This window comes from Chinchilla lanigera, unplaced genomic scaffold, assembly GCF_000276665.1.
Source record: "Chinchilla lanigera isolate Chin_1 unplaced genomic scaffold, ChiLan1.0 scaffold00004, whole genome shotgun sequence".
Classification (NCBI taxonomy): domain Eukaryota; kingdom Metazoa; phylum Chordata; class Mammalia; order Rodentia; family Chinchillidae; genus Chinchilla; species Chinchilla lanigera.
Window position 1 is genome coordinate 33,584,395 of NW_004955405.1, and position 15,401 is coordinate 33,599,795.

Genomic DNA, 15,401 nt, shown 5'->3' on the forward strand with positions numbered 1-15,401 from the left:
TATTTCAATATAATTTGTTCTTAGAAAAGGACTTATAGGATCCAAAGATGTGTACATAATGAAGTTAGTTTCCAAAGCATCGTTTAGCTTAGCCTTGGGATTAGAATAATGCTACCGTGTTAATACTGTAGTATTAAAGTGTATTTCACCTAGGATGTCACACTGCATACTGATGCTGTTTGCGAGTGTGCTTTGTGAGTGGTTGTGTGGGACTACATGCTATAAGAGTTGCTTTGTGCTTTTCTCTTTGAAGCTGTGATAGTGCTCTCAACCTGTTGCGTAACTCCTTGTCAGTAAAGATTCAGGACAAACACTTGTTTTATGGAATTGAATGCTGGTCTACAAGGCAAGTTTTATACTTAAGATGAGAAGTGGATGCCATTTGCAGAAGAGCTTCACGTTTTCAGGGAGCGGTTTTATTGCTTTAAAGAATTTTCTGTTTGTCATCTGTAGGACTCTTGATAATGAAAAAAATAAACCATAAGAATGATTTACTTGGAAGTGACAACCTTCCTACTATTGTGGCTTTATCTGTTGCCCATTCCCAGGACTTTGCTAACTTTACCTTCTGCACCTACCTCATCTGCAGGCTCCTGAGGTCTGTGGGATGCCCATGTGTATAGAACCTCAGAAATAGCGCAGTCCCTTTGGTTAAGAATAACATGTCAGCTTTTTTTTTTTCTTTCTTTTGTGTGCTCCCTGGAGCTCACCCATGCATGATGTTCCAGTTGACTTCAAAGGCAAGTCTGTGGTCGGATTAGCTCCACAGCACAGACAGCAAGGTAAGACACAGGCTTAGTGCTTTCAGGACTCACTGGGGAGCAGACGGAGCCAATCTGTGCGGTTGTGGTTACCACGATGATTTGGTCATTTATGTCCTCATGGAAGAACAGGCGAATTTGCATAATACCTTCTATTTCACTGTCACTATTAGGTTTTCCGCATTTTAAAAACTATGACTGGCCACTACCCCAAAAGATTGATTTGTAGCATAATTCTTACCCTTGAGGAGTTTAACACCTAATAAAGGATTTAGAAGCATAATGAATTTAGAGCAAGAAAATACTCCTGAAGTCATGGAGGTGTGAAGCATTCAAGTCACAGGGGAATGCTAAGTAATGAAGAAAAGGCGGAGTCCAGAATGGTTGAGAAATGTCAACTAATGGCAACTTCGGCTTCCAGATGTTTCTAGGAAAGTCGACTTCTTCCAGAAGACTAGGTGGGCATTGCTGAGGGAGCAGAGGGAGAAGACAGAGTGATTTGAAGACTTTCATACAGATTCAGAACACACTGGGGCAGAAGGTTTGAAATGAAAGAGGAATGGTTGGATGCTGTGGGCTCTGAGATGATTGGCCTGAGAATGACCCATCAGAGAGGGCCAAGGAGTGAAGCAGGTGTAGAGGAGCGAGGTGCCATGTGCACTGGGAAGGTAGCGAAGCTCTTGTAAATTATCAGTCTGTAAACCACAGGGGGAAGTGGCTATGGGGCCTACCAGCAAATCTGCTGGACTTTGATGCTGGGCTTATTTATGAAGACTGAGAGCCTTAGAAAGGCAGGTGAAGAGTCTTAATTTTAAATATGAGAGGACCAGATAAGAGAGGCCCCAAGAAGCCGGGTGAGAACGAACAAGTGTGGAATTTAGACTGTAGAAAGCAATGTAATACAAAGGGTGGTGAGTTCAGTCCTCGTGAGAGAAATAACCTTGCAAAACAAAAGACAACAAAAACCTCCAGTGCCTTAGAAGGGCATTCAGAAGCAGTTAAGGATAGAAAGGGATTAAAATTTGTTTGAAATTTCTGCTTTTCTGATGAAAATCTTACCCCTGGAACAAGGCTAAGTCATGACAGAGCAAGTCCCTTGCAAATCCTAGGAAGGGCACCAGACAGGCTCACTGTCATGTTTTCTGTTCTGTCTCTGGAATAAAGAAGAAAAAGAAGAAGGATATTTCTTTGCTATTTAATTTATTCCATTTTATCTCCAAGATCTCAAGTATGCGTTAGTTAAATTTATACAAAGCTAAAAGCACTTTTTAATTTTCCACCTCCCTCCTTCCCCATCCCCCGCGGACTCCAGAGTTCTTTGAGGTCCTTTATTCGGCATTGTCTAGGGAGACACTACAGAGAGAAACTGCTGTCTGTATGGCAACCAAGTGCACAGATTTTGTATTACTGAGCCTCAGATTGAATCTCAACTGTGGTTATGTTCTGCTAGTGAATAGAGCAGAAACAGAAATGAATCATTTGTCTCCAGAAATTGTCATTCTGACGTTGCTTTTGGAGATGCTGGCATGTGTACTAAAGCTGGAACAATCCTGCTTTGATTTGTCATCAAACCCTTGGTATTGGACTTTGAAAGCAAAGGAAAATATTGTGCGAGTCAAATAAGCTTTTCATTTGGAAGAAAGAAAAGCTTATGTGTAGAGCTATCTTTTCTAATTATTATTAGTAGGCGTTTCTCTAGTAAGGTATATGCCATCATTTTATGACCTTGGAACTGCTCGATATTTTCTTCAGCTGCTAGGAAACATATTTTGATTTAATTTCCGAGATGTTGGGGTACGTAACTGGGTTATTTGTTATAGTTGTCTCTTAGCTGGAAATTCTGCAAGAGGAAACCATGAAGTAGAAGTACCTGGTTTTAGGTATAATGAAGACAGCTCAGGAGAAAGACTTGTTTAAGGTCACGTGGTTAGGTAGTGATGGAGCCAGGAAAGGCTCAAATATCTATTCATACCCAAATGAGCCTCTTTTAGCTGTGCTGCAGAGGCCTTCCCCAGTGTAGAAAATCCTAAGCTGAACAAAAGTACTGGTGACGAATATTGCCAGTCACCAAAAAAATCAGACCTGATCTTCGATGTCTTATAATGAGCTTATCTTATAATACATCTATCTCAAAAGTGTTATTATAAAGTACAATAAGAGGTGAGCAGGGCTTAAACAGGAAAGGAAAATGAGACTTTTAGAAGACAGCAGTTACTTAAGAAATGAATTACCTTTTGTCTCACTTCCTTAAGAAGTTTAGTAAGAAAATGATGAATCTGAGTCCGTCTTATTCCATGTTTTATTTGCTAAAGAGGCTACCATCCTAGGACCAGCAAAGTGCCCAGAAATCTCCTCAAATGTGAGTGGCCAGGGAAAAGAAAGGACAAAGTGACAAGGAAAGGGGAGTGGACCAGCCGCTGTGGAGCTGGGCTGGCCTTCCGGCTCTGATGGTGGTCGGCTAAGTGGATGTTCCCATTTCTTCTGTCCTGAACGCTGGCTCCTTGATCGTGGTTTCTCTCCATCTTCCTTCTGATCTCGCTCCTCCTCGTCTCATTTAAACCTCTCAAGGACTTGATGTGCACACCGTGTGGATGTTTCTTTGTCTCTGCTTTACAGTTCCCACCATCTACTGCTTCTTTGTACTTCACTATGGAGTGAATAATGGTTTCTGAATTGCAGTGTTCACATAGGTTCCTTCCCACATCTTTGTGACTGACCTCGCTGATCACTTCCTCCTCCTGAAGGTTCCATTTCCCTGGTTTCTACGGCACTGTCTCCTCCAAAGGATTCTCATTATTCCTTCTCAGTCTACAATGGACTCATCTTCCTCCTCTTTCCCTGAGTTCATCTTTGGGTTATTTTTGTTTTTCCTCCTCCCACCCCTCCTCAAGCTGTAATATCATCCAGTGTCATGATTTGCAACCACTCATTAATTTTCTGTGAACGTCAAGTCCCTTTCCTGCAATTCCAGCTCCAATATCAGCTGCTTGCCTCATTTACCAGGCACCTTCCTACACAGCACAGGGAAACTAACCTCATCCTTGTGCCCCTGCTCTCATTCTGTGATGTTTTGTGACATCACTCTCTACTCCTTCATCAGAACCAGAAGCCCCCGAGTTATTATGATGCCTCTTCTCTCCCACTTTTGTTCTCTTCTGCATCAAGCCTGTTACCAGGACCTGCTACTGTTTTGTCATAAGTATTTCTTATATTTACCTCTAATGCTCTTCATCACTACTACTGTTGTAGTTCAGAACTGCGGCCACCAGTAATGGTTTATTTCCTGCTTGGACATGAGCACTACTGACTAGCCTTTCTTCTCTCTTCCTTGTCAGCTTCAAATGCACCCACTGTACATCCCAAATTAGACCCGCTGCTTGCAAGCTTAAATTCCTCTAGTATTTCCCCGCCCTGCCAGATCTAGAGCAAGAGAGTCCTAACCTACCTTCTACTTTAAATCCATTGCTTCCAGCCACATTCTAGCTTTTCATCAAGTACTTCCTGTCTTCAATTTTGCTCTCCCCTGACATGCAACAGCTTAGGGTTCTACATATCCAGTATATCCTATCTTTGCATTCATAGTTCACTTTTCTTCCAACTCACATCTCCCCCTCCCAGGATCCACTGCTAGACTTTCTTTAGTTAAAACAAGTATAACACCTTCTCCCAGGATCTTTCTTTTGTGTTTTGTCTCCATCCTTGTCTCAGGTATTCTTAGCCACTATCAGTATCTTGTGTATAAACTAGTAGTTGCATTAACTGTATGGTTTTCAAATTTGTGTTTATATGAGCTATGCAGTCAGTTGATAGCACTTCGCAATTTATTTCTTTCCACTATTTCCAGGCTTCTTTAAAAAATTATTTGGCACAGAACTGGAAAGATATTTTACGGTTCTGATGATGAAAATTGAGTTATGTAGATAGATAGATAGATAGATAGATAGATGATAGATAAATCCTTTAATTTTAGCTTTCATTCCTTCTGAGGTATAGTAACTGCCTCATAGATTTAAAGGTATCTTTATTTTGTCATTTCTTCTAGCACCCACATTTTATCTATATATTACCCCCAAAGAAGCTAAAGTTTAATAAGTTATTGGCTTGTACAGAGCATCATAGTGTAAAAGTTTCACAAACATAAAGGTGTCACAAGCATCTATTTTTTCAATTTCTAGATCATTTCTTTTACTATCTTATGATATTGCTTCTCTGTGCTTTATTTTCTTCTTTTGAGACTGGGTCTCACTATGTGGTTCAGGCTGGCCTCAAACATATTGTGTAGCCCACACTGACCTCTAACTCACGTGAACTCCCTGCCTCAGCATCCCAAGTGCTGGGATTACAGGTGTGTCCTCTGTGATTTTTAAACATATATATTGTGACACTTTTATTCAGTCATATACCTAAGACATGGATTTTCCACAGTGACCAGTTACTATGCAGAGAATGACTTTTTAAAACTTTATTTAGCCATATTTCAGAAATATATATATTTTTTCATATCAAGATGTAGCATGCTAAGCTTTGCTTTCCCAAAAATACTACACATGCTATTTTCTCAGAAAGAAAAGTGAGGTTTAGTTTTTGTTAATGAAATGCCAGAAGAGCCCAGCCAATTTGCCAGGCAGAATTAAATCAGAGCATCTTTGGCAGTAGGCTACATTACTATATCCATGCAAATGTTTTGCAAAAATTTAGCTTAGGCAATTTTTAATTTTTTGGCCACTTTCTTTTCAGGATAAAGTTGAGACATTCAGAAATTGGGGAAATGCCCACAGTATTAGAAACACTTTTAAAGACGGTTTAAATGAGGCCCATTAGGTTCACATCAGTGGGATCTGGTCTTTTTTTTTTTTTTTTTTTTGCACACCTAACCCAAGAGTTGAGTCTTTGCCAAACATGGATGCGAATGAATTGGCAGAGTTCACGTTTAAAAACTTTGCTTGCAAAGCCACTCTCACGTACATTCCCACTACCTGTGTTTTACAATACTATTTATTTATTCTCTATTTTTGGTTCTTCTAGTATTAGGGAACAAACACACATGCCTTAAGGAATCACTCTTAGAATTGCTTTGTAAAAAAAGATGCCCCAAGAGAACACACCAAAATGGGAAATACACAGATATATCCCACTTCACAACTACAGGGTCCAATTTTCTTAAACATATCAGAGATGAGCAAATGTTTTCTGTACTGAACCAGTTTAGTGAATAATTTTAGCTTTCATGGGCAATACTGTCTCTGGGGTGAATATTCACCTCCTCGCTGTGGCTGAAAAGTAGCCAGAGACAACACATAAACGAGTGTGACACTGTTCCCATAAAACTTTATTCACACAGCAGCTGAGTTTGGTTCCCTTGCTTTAGTTTCCTGACTCCCCATTTAGCTCATTATTTCCATTGGTAATTATTTTGCTTTGATTGTTTTTATCTCCATGAAAATAAAGAGGCATTCTTACTTCAGTTATGAATAAAATTTTAGGTTATACCAATGACAAACACTTGAATTAAGAATTATATAAGGTTGATGAAATTCTACTTTTTCTTTCTATATTTGAAGTTTTTAGGAATGTTTTTAAAAAGTAGAGTATGATTTCATGTGTCCAGTTAACAACAAGAAGGAAGAGCCTGTTTGCTATGGATGTGGAGTGAGAGTATGATGTATTTGCTAGAACTTTCTATGCCTTAGATTTGGGGTTTCCATGGGCATAGTATCCCGGATGGAGCTTTTCAAGTACTTACGAAGGTTAAGTGGCCGTATTCCAGGAAAGGTGTTAGTTCCATCAATTAAAAAAATATTTACTTTATAGAACTCTGGGACCAACAAAGAGATGGTGAGCTTGCTTAGAGAAGACTTTTATTACACTCGGTGTTCCATGTGTACAGGTGCTCTGGTTTACAGGCTTTTCATTAAAAAATATTAATTATAAAATAACTGCAGCCCTAATCAAATTTAATGATTAAAAAGGAACCCTCCTCTAACCTCCTGCCCTTTCTGTCCCAATTTCACTACCCTTCCAAGTTAGAACAATTATTAATGGATTTTTTGGGTTTTTCCCTTTTTTCTGTGAATATACTTATCTGTATGTGTGCAAAATGTAAATGAGACCATGTAGTACTTAATTTTCTACAAGTTGCTTTCTCACTTACTATATGGAATATGATTATTCCATGCTAGCATATATAAACCTCCCTCATTCTACTTATAACTGTGCTACTCTTTACGTGACCGTGTTATATTTCTTCCCTTTCCTGTTCAGCACTGTGTACTGTGCTTTGTTTATAGCAATATTCTAAAGATTCTTGCATTCATTTGTTAAGGAGCTAAAATCAGTCTTCCTTCCCATGGTGGAGAAATGAACAGCTACTTTCATAAATCTAGTTTTACTTTTAAGTGGCTCACCAATGATTATTGATGACATTGTCAAGTTTTACAGCATTCTGGTAAACGTGCCCTCACTCCTTACAATGATATATTTTTTGAGTAGCTGTGTATGTGTCTGTAATTATACAACCATAAGGGTCCTGCACCCTCACACACATAGATACAGATTTGTTTATTTCAAGAAGACAGTTCAGGTGGCCGAGCTACACAGTGGAGATCACTGTGACATGTGCCTGCCTGCCTTTTGTGACAAAGGCATCTGAACAGAGACATGCGTGGGTATTGAGCTTCCAGAATGTTCTACCATCCTACCGTAATTGCTACATGTTTTTAGCCACATTAACAAAGAACATCTTTACCTTCCTATATGCAGACACCTTTCCACCTTACTATTCAGAGACACCTATTTTTAAAATTTCAGAATTTGCTTGCAGCCACCTTATCCTCTCCAAGATCTTCCTGTCTAATTCAACTGTGTCAAACTGACAAAAGCAGACGAAAGCAGGCACAGACTCTACATGTCACTCATGCCGACTGGAAGATAAGCTGAGAGAGCAAGAACTGGGTGATGGAGGAGTGAATGTATCATCATTTGAAACAGAGCTCTTTCCAGCTATTTATAACTCAGCCATTGTAAATTGAGTCAGATTATTAATAGTAATAATAATGATAACACCTTACACTTGTCTAGTGCCATGAAACTTACACAGTCCTGCTCAGCTGTTAATCTGCTTCATCTTTTTGACAGTTTCATCAATTAGTCAGCATAGAGCTTATTATTTCCTCTCTGGTTCCCAATCCCTGCAGTTACTTCCTGCCACTCTATCCGAAACTGATACCTCAGGCTAGAGATGTGGAAGAACTCCAGCCTTGAATACACCCAAAGCCACCATGTTTGAGCCTCATGCCCGATGATATGTTAGACTGTGGAAATGTGTGCTGTGGTTAATATCCACTTATAGAGACAGCAAATCACTAAAAGCCTCGGGTCAGATAACTTAAAATCATCGAGGTCGTGCTACTTTTTTTGAAATAGAGATACATGACAGTATTAAAAATGGATAGCATGTATTAATTCCAGAAATTTATTCTTAGTTATGTCATAGAGCCATTTGGACTCCATCCATTCCCCTAGTAAATTAGCCCTTGATAATCATAATTATGACCCCTAGGAGCCATAAGACAATGAAATACATGCTAAATATTAAGAGGTGGTAATTTATGTCTGCTCAGTACTTAGCTTCAAGTATTTTCCTGCGTTGCCATTCACTAAAAATCAATTACATATATATATAATATATACATAAGATTAAATCTTACTCATGGTACTACTTCTCTTAGAAGAAAGTCTTGGCTTAATTTTAAATGACTCTATCATATTATATGTGGGTTTCTGCCTAGATTTCTCTCTGTGGTCTTGAGTGACTTTCTCATTAGCCATCGTTCCTCATTTAAGATAAGTAATACCGCACATCTCTGTGATGGCTTATTATAAACCAATGCCTTCAGTGTCATACACATTACCTGATTTATTATATAAGCCCCACAAGGTATTATATAGAGTAAGCCCTGGAAAGCAAAAGTGGTTTTGAGAAGCCACATAGCTAGGAAGTGGCAGAGAAGTAACACAATTACATCTGCTTCAGTCAAGAACTTTTCCCATCAAGCCGCAGCCATCTGGGATGCTCGTCTCTCAGAATTTGTGTCAGGGGGTTCCAGCCAGCCCTGGGCCTCTTTGGTTGTGGACTCCTCTAGTGTTATTGTTTTGCCCCTAAAGCTTGTCAGAGGAGGTAACATCAACTGACAAATCAGAGATTCAGCAAACCTGCTGTGATCCAGACCATCAGCGAGCGGGATAATGTCCCTGCTATCACTTTGCATCCCGTCTGCCTGGAGAGAGACACACCGAACAGCTTTATTTCTCCTACAGTACAACCCAGACCATGATAGAGCAGAGCCCTTTGTAACAGTGTTTTATCATATTCGAAAATAGCAAGCTTTGAAAAGAACTATACATATGGGCCTTCTTCCTTTATTTTGGATGTAAAATAGATGTTCTGCCTTTGTCTGATGAAAAGAACAGGCAGTGCCCATTCTTGGTGTAGAATGTGAAATACGAGATACCTTGGAAATATGGCTTTATGATCACCTCCTGCTTTTCTTCCCCTCTCCATCCTCATCAGAAACCTGTTTTTAAGCGAACTGTCCTGATATCATTGAGTGGCATAGACAAGTCACTGTCTTGATCACGCTCCTATGAAAAGTGGCACAAAAAGATGAGGGACATTTCTGAGGCAGGTGAGCCTTTGCCATTAGCAATTCTCTGTGAGGAACGCAACGTGCTGGGGCTGAGAGAGCCAAAGAAATCTAAAACATCGAGGTAGGCCTGCACTTTCTCATGAGGTATTGCTGATGCTGAATGCAAATTTCAACCAGAATAAAGATGATCACAAAGCAATCCTGCACTCCTCCATTCTGGAATATTAAAGAGAAAGGTCTCCTGTATTTATTAAGCCACTTATAATTATTTCTGACAGGTTGAGTATACTGGGGATAGAGTGAATAGGAGAAGATTAGAAAAAAGAATTTTTAATGCGATGTCAGTCTTCAAAGAATTGAATGAGTGGCCCCAGAAATAATTGTTCTTTAAGTATGACACTACCACTTAATAACCAGGAGAGAAAATATTAAAAGGAATTCTGTCACCATTCTGGAATAAGTCTCCTTTGGAGCAATCAGAGGTAGAGGAAAGATCAGCCTTGGCATCAGGCTGTGGGACATGGAATTCTACGAAATCGTAAAACTAGTGGAAAAAGAGTGAGGAATGTGTGCCCTGGCATTGGAGGTGTGTGTGTGGGGGCGGGGGAGATGGCAAGCTTGAGACCCAGCTCCCTCTCCCCTAACCTTGCCGATATGCAAATGGTCTCATTAAGTAAAAAATAGCAGAAGTGAAACAATCAAGGTTTCCTAAGAAAGAAAATTTCCAGTTTTGCCACAGAAAAAGATAAGCTTTGCATTTGGAATGTCTGAGAGCCTCTGAAGTGCTGTCTCATTAAAATGTATGATCGGAATTAATTCACATGCATTTTGTGAAGAACCAAATCACCTGGGCTGAATTTCTGTGTGCAACCACAAAGAAAAAGGATAACGAGAAACCGAAAGCAGGTTTATGGAGTGGCTGAGAGAGGGCCCCGGGAGAGGGCCTCCCCTGGGTGGAGTGGCTCTTTCTTGTCTGACGTTTTTGTTTATTTATTTATTTACTTATTTACTCACTCACTCATTCATTCATTTATTTGTTAACTTTCTATTTGCTGTTTGGAGCTTATGTGTTAAAATTGGTATCTGACCTGAAATAAGTAGAAGTCTTTTACAAAGAACACAGACTAAAGAATGTAGGGGACCTTAAAGTCAGCCCAAATGTGTGACTATCAGAGAGTGACAACAACAACAAAAACAAAAGTGCCAGGAGAAAGCAAGAGCTGTGTACTTCGGGAAGTACATCTGAACAGCACATCCAGTGGCCTGGGGAAGCTGGGCAGAGGGTAGAGAAGCCCTCTACAGCGGGAGGGAAGTTCTGAAGTGACTACAGTAGCAGCAGCAGTTTCTTATATTTGTTAAAGATATTAATGAAAGTAATAGCTGGGTTCCCTGGATCACCAATATAATCCCAGCACTCTGGGAGGCTGAGGCAGGAGGACTGCATGTTTGAACCCAGCCCAGACAACTTAACACCTTAGGGAAATCCTGTTTCAAATAAAAAAAAATTAAAAATTACTGTGGATATTGCCTAGTCTAAAGGGCTTGGGTTCAATCTTAAGTAACTCCTCCTCCTCCTCAAACAAACTCCCCCGCAAAAAAGAAAAAATTGAAAGTAGTTAACAAGCTTGAAGAGCATCACAGGTAAGAAACCAGCTGGCTTGTTTAGTCCTCCCAGTACTTATTCTCTAAGTCCTCTTGGTTGTGCAGTAGCGGCAGAGCCCCTAGCCTCTCTTATCCTCTCACGCCATGTAGACATTTGCACAGTTGAAGATATGGTGTCACTGTGTCTTTCCTGACCTTTCCATTTGCCTTCTAATAATTGAACAGCTACCAAGAAATCTAATTTTTATCTCACACTTTTAGCCACCTTCTGCCTTCCACAGTTCTAACCCTACACTTGTCCTACCCTCGATGACCCTGTTGGCATGTGGCTAGCTTCCGGACGCATGTCCTTACCTAGAGAACTGGAAGCTGAGGTTTACTAAGATCTCATTTCAGAACCCAGCATATTAAAACCAACCTGTGTGGTCTGTCTATGCCCTTTATCCCACATTAGGCTACAAACGGGCCCATTTATTCAACATTTAAATCCTTGACCAAGGTGCTCCTTGATAAAGACTTCACTTCCCTCCAGATTGCCAAAGAAGGTCGGGTCTATGGGGTGCTAGGAAATGAAGCAGAGGGTCCTGAGGACCGTCAAGGAGTTCGCCGGTCCTGTGGCACCCGTCCTGCAGCAACACCCGCCAGTACCTCCTCAGAATGACCCAGAATAGCTTCTCCGGGCGTCTCCTGCTGAGCCCCAGCACTTTTCGCACTCTGTGTTGTTGATGCCCGTTTTAGAACTGAAGAGGAAAGAGTTTCGGCCCATTCCATTTTCTGTGTACAACACTTACCAAACAGCTCCATGCAAGCGGGCACCGCGCCAGTCGTTTTCTCCTAGTACTTGTATGACTCTCCTTTGGGACGGAAATTTCTATTTTAGGTTCCTAAGCAGCCATTTCTAAGTTGCCGTGTGGCCTCAGAGAGCTGAGACATGAGCAAAAGCGCAAGCATTCGGAACACTGGGAAGGGAAAGGGGCAACTGGTGAAGCGCTCCAGCAGAACATTTCAGTTATCTTCCTATCGCTGACGCACACAAGCGTTGACATTACATCACAGCTATCGAGGTTCATTGAAATTGCAGAAATATGGGTTACAATATAAAAAACAAGCCAGCAATCTTTTTACGTTACTGAAAACATTACCTTATAGAAAGGCTTCTTCTAGTTCGATGAGTATTTGACAACCTTGTAAAAGTCACCATTGTTGACTTTCAGGATGGTTCTATCATGTTCTGTGATTTGCCCATGTTCTCAAAAAACGAAAAATGTATAAACTTAATACTGCAGTTATGCAACAGTAAATTTTTAAAGCCAACTTGTCTGTGTTAAAAAGATTCCCTGGAATCACAAATGAATTTTCTAAAATCTCTGCTAAATGCTTTCATAGCAAAATGACAGTTTTCCTTGTTATCGGTGCTTAACGGTGCTCTACTAAACTACGTATGATAGTAACAGCAGTGTGGATTTACCAAGGACTCTTTCTCTGCCATGTACTTGGCAAACATTTTGCATGAATTCATTTATTTAATCCTCACAATCCTAAGCAATAAGATTATTTTTATCCCCATTTTATAGATGAGAAAACTAAGTCACAGAAATAACTTGCCCAGCTTGCAAAAGGTAACATAAGGATTTGACCAAAGGAGGTTTGATTGCACAAGTTTCCCCTTAGATACACGCTCTTCACAGAGATCTTATGTGATCATTTTTATTTTTATTCTTTTCTTATTTGATAATTTCCACATTCACTAGCATCTTAAAGTTTAAGTTTTAAAGATATAATTGGTATCCTGAACCCATGACCAGGGAAAATTTATTTTGCTTCCTCCTCCTAAAAGAGGAGGCCCTATTTAATATGGAAGAAAATGTCTCTTGATGGTGGCCACAATAGTTCATAAAGTTTCATTCTAGGTGTATTGATTTCACTCAGATTAGAAGGAGAGAACCATTGTAAAGACATCAGATTTTCATTCAGATCCCTGCATATATTTAAATACCAGCTCTCCTCACTAGTTAAATGGCCCAGGGCAAATTACTTGCTGTCTCTGTGATTCTGTTTCCTCATCTGTAAAATGAGGGTAAGAGTACCTATCTTGTAGGGTTGCTGTAGAATTAAATGAGTGAATTTATACAAAGATGTGGAATAGTGCCAGGCATGTTGCTGGGTGTGTGCTGTCTTTCACCCTCATCTTCGACATGATGAAGTACACAAAGCAGGCAGCAAAGGTATTGCCAGTGGTTTTATGTGTTTAGAAGGACTCTGGGATTTCATATAGGAAAGGAAGATGCGATTCAACTCAGATAAACTTTGGTAAATAAGGCAATTCTTACATCACTTAGACTTCTTTTGTTTTATAATTGAGTGGTAATTTAAAAATTAATTACTATGACGCCAATCTTCAAAGTTGGAGTTCTGCACCTGACCAACAGAGATTCAGGTTATAAATTACATGATTCTCCAACTGAAACTGAGAGGTTAACAATTCATCTTGACCACCTCAAGCTAGAAATGTCAAGAAGCATAAAATATTCCTGGCTGCAAAGTCCAAGTGATTAGAGAACCAAGGGTGTGGAGTTTGACCTCACTAATGTATCTCAAGATATTAGTTGAAGTAAATATATCTCACAGGTAACAATTTTGATTGACTCCCATGCATTTAAAACTTCATTTCGCTTTATTCTAAAAATGGGATTGGATTCTCTGAAAACCCTTTAAGGGCATTCACTGAGCGTTAGATAGGCTTTATTCCTTCAAGGCAGTTTGGTCCAACTCTGCCAACTCACCAATGGGGAAAGCTGGCAAACTTCCAAAGGTGATTAGTGTTGTATCTGCTGTTTCACTGGGTAGAGTATGTTTGGGTGGATGGAAGGGAAAGCCTATAATTTCATAGCTATTAGTAGAACATTTCTGCTAAACCTCTTTTTATTCTAAAAATTGGTTGAAAGAATGTTAACAGTCAGAACGATTGGAGGGCAGTGTACTGTAACCAGAATAGAATCCACCCATATTTGGTACTGAACAGTGTAAGTCGGAGGAGTATAAATATTTCCTCTAGCATATAGATTATCTTTTGACGCTTTCTTTTTTTAAATAAAAATCATCTTGTCAATACTTGAACTCTGAATATTTTTCTGCATAAATGTAAGATTAGAGTTATAAGCTTAATCTAGACCAGTTAGGAAAAAAAAAGATTGCATTTTAAAATTGTGCCACCACTATGTGGTTAGGAAGAATAGCACTGATTAAACCAAATGTTGAGTAATTATTTCAATACTCATATCCATCATGTCTGCCAAGTCTATGCATTCTTCTTATAGCCCCTTTGAATTACATTCGAAATAACTCTTATGCAAATAGATCGAACAATGACATGACATGCTTTTTTGTCATCATGGGTCATTATCATCAAACACTGAGCGATTTCATTGCACTGGTGTAATTAGGTGACGAAGCTCCACTCCAGCCTCCATGGGTCAGCTATGTGGACTCTAGCTGCCAAAGGCGCTCCTCCTTCTGAACAGAGCGCTTTGCTCAGCCAGTGTAGACATGGCCTGATAAATAATGGAACTTCTTCCTTGAGAACTGGACTTGGGGTTGGTCTAATTCTTAGCTCAAGAAATGCGCATGAGTTTGAGTGGTTAAAGTCCCTCACATTCTGGTAAAATGGGAACCTAAACTGACAGTAATGCAAAGAGCAACATAATTTATAATGAACTTGAAAGGCAGTCACACTTACTGTGGAGAAAGCTAATCAAGGGTCTATCAAATCAAAGTTTTAGCGTGAGCTTAACTATCTGTGGCAGGGAGGTTGTTACCGCGGATTTCTATCTGTCAGGTCCTAACGCTAAACCTGTCAGGGTGCAACATGGTCATGTCACTTTTAACCGAGATGTCACATAGGTCACGAGAGACAACCTGCTTTGTGTGTGCCTGTCTAGGATTTTTTTCCCCTGGGAAAAGAAATCATACAAGGGATTTTTTTTTTTAATGCTGAATTTTTATTTTGCAGATTCCCAGGCTGATGGAGCAAGTGATGAAATGGGTTACCAACTGTAGTTCCTCCCGTCAGCGCGGAATGCTGCAGGGAATGTATTCAGACATGCCCAGAGAAGTCTGCCCAAGGTCAAATTAATACCTTGGAGGTTTAAATCAGGTGTGTGACGAATGCTGGAAACATGACTTCTTGCAAATGTATACGTACATACATTTGCATCTGTGTTTGTCAAGGAAAGTGGGATCACCTGTGTCTCTTACATGTTCTTCTGGTGCTGGGAAAATGCTATACAAATCTAGACCCAACTCTAACACATTCTCTCCCCTAGGCTTTGCTGTACTCTAACCCAGCCCCTTCAACATCATCTACCTTACCAAGCTTTAGATTTTAACATGATTA

At 39.9% G+C, this 15,401-nt stretch overlaps 1 long non-coding RNA gene across 2 annotated transcripts in view; it reads left to right on the forward strand.

Moving 5' to 3' along the window:
- Positions 1 to 15,401, forward strand: part of LOC102013686 — a 28,823-nt gene that overhangs the window by 12,977 nt on the left and 445 nt on the right. For both annotated transcript variants that reach the window (XR_259425.1, XR_259426.1), the window contains exon 2: positions 15,018 to 15,161. This is a non-coding gene — a long non-coding RNA (uncharacterized LOC102013686). The remainder of the gene's footprint in view (positions 1 to 15,017; positions 15,162 to 15,401) is intronic.